The sequence below is a fragment of the Belonocnema kinseyi genome, chromosome 1 (genome assembly GCF_010883055.1).
Source record: "Belonocnema kinseyi isolate 2016_QV_RU_SX_M_011 chromosome 1, B_treatae_v1, whole genome shotgun sequence".
In the NCBI taxonomy this organism is placed as follows: domain Eukaryota; kingdom Metazoa; phylum Arthropoda; class Insecta; order Hymenoptera; family Cynipidae; genus Belonocnema; species Belonocnema kinseyi.
This window is the reverse complement of record NC_046657.1, coordinates 95941048-95944623: the sequence shown is the minus strand read 5'-3', so window position 1 is coordinate 95944623 and position 3576 is coordinate 95941048.

The following is a 3576-nucleotide window of genomic DNA, read 5'->3' as shown; positions in this document are numbered from 1 at the left end:
CTGAAATTTTACCGAGATTTCGCTGGAAGCGGGTGCAATTTTTCAGATTAGCACCCGCTCCCGGCGAAATCCTACGGTTGTCCTTATGACAAATTTTTAATTATATATATATATCATTTAGAAACACAAAAATTTATATTTTTCACATTTTATACATTTATTTATTTCCCTTCTTCAATTAATTGTGAATAAGACTAATTTATTAAGGAAATTCGATGTATTTAAAACAATTTAGGGTAATTATTAGTCTATAAAATTAAATCAATTGCACTTATTTCTGAAAATTTCTTAAATTGAGAAATAATTATTTCGCAGTTTATTTTACTCTATCCAATCTTGTGTGCATGTAACTAACACAAGAAATATTTGTACTAATAAAAATAATGAATTTTGGAATGGAATCATCTTTAAACTTGCTAAATGTTTACATTTTTATGTTTTTTATACTTTCCCCATTGGATTTCATGTTGAAGTAGGGCCAGGTGCGAGAAGCGCCGCCATACGGCGAAATTTCGCACATAGAAACTCTGACAAATGAACCAAAAAATGACATCGAATTGATCCGAATGGAAATTCATTATGATTTCGGGAGTCAAATAATCGCTGGAGCAAAATGCTCTGCAACAAAATTTATCCTTTTTTTCTGTGTATACTGAATATCAAATATTCATACTTTTTACGATAAATAGTGCAACACTTTTTCCATTTATTTGAACAAAAATATGAAATTCGACCGTTGAAAATCACTATTAATTTTTGAAATGCATAACTTTTTTCCGTGTTTTGATATTGTAGGATATTAAAGTTTAAAATGTTTTTATCATTTATTTAAGTGGGAAGTCTGTCAGTGTAGTAAATTCCGTTAAAAACGTCGTATTTGTTTCAATAATTTTTATTCGTAAACCAGCCATAGTTAATTTTGAAGGAAATTTGAAAAAAAAACACAATAATTAATTTACAAACAATGACATAAAGTTTTCAGTAGAATGTACTACCCCTCAAAATCATTCAATATTATACTATAAATAGAAATGATTGAAACATTGGAAGAAATAAATACAAATTATGTAATTATTTAATAAAAACTAGCATAGGATACCAACTTGAGAAGAAGTGGAAATCTCTGGCTCGATTAAATTTTTTTTTTAATATTTAAAAAATAAACAATAATTACTTGTTTAAATAATCACATAATGTTCTTTAAAAAATTTGCTACTCCAAGCAACGACTAATTATGACATTTTATTCCCCCCCGCTTGCCGTTCTTTCCCCTCGCCGATGGTATACTTACGTGGACTATGTACCACGCACCACTTTCAAGCGGGAAAATACTAGTCCTGTCATTTGGTCGGAAAAATAGGGAGAAAATGTTAATTTCTGGGGCAGTATTTTTTTTCTCGCAAGTATTTCATTTGTGGGTGTAGAATATGGGGTCAGGTTCTGTGAGCAGTATTAAGACCCGGAACACGGGCATTTTTTTAGAAAAAGATGCAAAATATCACATTCCATTGGATTGGTGCTTTCCTGTGTTTTGAAGAGGTAAAACTGTTATTACATAAATTAAAGTAGATGCGATTCTGCGTAAAAATAAAAAAAGAACGTTCTTCTACCACCAATAATTTCGGAGTTACGGCCTTTCAAAAAACCCCAATTTTTTCCCAAAAATCACATGTTTTTTTGTTTCTCTGTAACTCGGATCCTGATGCCCAGATCTAAAAATAGTCAATAGACGAATTAAAGTAGACGTAAATACCTGTAATTTTCAAAAATGAACATTATCCTAACTATAATAGATCGCGAGTTAGCACCTGACGAAACTGACCTATTTTGACCTTAATTTACAGGTAAATTCTCAGAGTTCAGTTTTTTGTGAATAGCTCGTTTCGGGGTTGTCACAGAAGAAGGTTCCCAAAGAAGGAATACAAGAGGACTTAATTATGCGTACGGTACAAAAAAGAAAAGGTTCCTACTCCGAATAGATCACGAGTATTGACCTTCCAAACATGCCTATTTTTAAAAATCTTTTTTCACTGAATCAACACGACTTTCGGATTTTTTATTTTGTTTGGGGAATAAAAAAGGAATAGTTTTTCAAGGATACTTTATTATGATAATTTTCGAGTTGACAACAAATGGGTAATTATTTTAAAAATTTGCATGTAAAAGTGAATAGTTGGAATATACAATTTCAATGAATATAGATTCAAGTTTTGCAAAATCAATTAAAACAATCTTGACAATGACTCTTATAACCAAGAAAGCTAAAGAGCAAGCATAAGTACTAATTTCCCATGGCCCAGAGAATCAAACCCTTGGCTGCCCGGCTCGAAGCCTGATGTGCTGACACTGCGTCAGCCACGGCGCACAGTGATCGATTCTGGATTCAAGTGTTGATAACTTATGTGCAGTGTCAATTTTGATCCGCTCTTTCTTTAAAATACTCGTAAATATTTGTAGTTTTAAAAAACAAAGCCAGATTTAGGTTTCGATTTGTCAGAACGCTCCCTAAAATAAAAAACCACCGGAAATCATCATAGCCAGTCACCTAAAAATGCCCGTACTGAGCGCCGGTCATAGATGGCATCAAAATGACAATGAAATTGTAAAATGAGTCAAAAAAAGAGTACCCCTATTTTTTGTTTTGCCATTTTGACTTATTTTCCAAAAATTGTTTAAACAACATATAGCGAAAGGAAAAAAACTTTTTTCAAAAAACCAATAGTACCAATTGATTCTACGTGAAAAATCACGACGAAAATGTATATGAAGTTTTTTTTGTCAGAGATCATTATGTTAGTGTAAAGTCATTATAAACAATTTCGTCGTACAAGGGCAAATAGAGGAATCATATCCGGCCACGATTCCACGCCACTAAGGCCTACGAAAACTTTATCAATGTATACCAGCTTTGAAAACACAATACCTTTGAATTTTTTCTGTTACTTTTTTCACTATTTAAACCAAATTAGTACGGACATTTTTATGTCACTGGCTATAATGATTTCCGGTAGTTTTTTAGTTCAGGCAGGGTTCTGACAAATCGAAACCTAATTCTGACTGTGTTTTTTTTTAAACTACAAGTATTCACAAGTATTAAAAAAAAAGCTGTTCAAATCGGATCAAAATTGACACTACACATAAGTTATCAACACTTGAATCCAGAATCGGCCACTGTGCGGCGCGGCGTCGCGTCGCGCGTGATGTATTACGAGCATACTAAGGTCGGTTTTACATTTACACCGACGAGTGGAAGATTAGCTACACCAAAGATATTTTACCTAGATGCGGCAAGGGTCTAGTTAGGCCACATGTGACGAGAGCGGCGCTATCGGCGATTTCGTGGCTTCGTTTTTTTCCGGTACTTTTCGGCTAAATTCGGCAATGCCGCTACATTTAAACGGATTAGTTTGACCACATGCCACGAGACGGCGCAATAAACTCTGCTTTGTTCGAGCGGGAATTTGAAATTTTTTTATTATTATGGATTATTGATTTATTCTCCAGGACTGAAAGTCACTTTTCTTTATTTGAACATATTCTTAGTATATGTAATTTATTTGTATTACTTAAAAAATT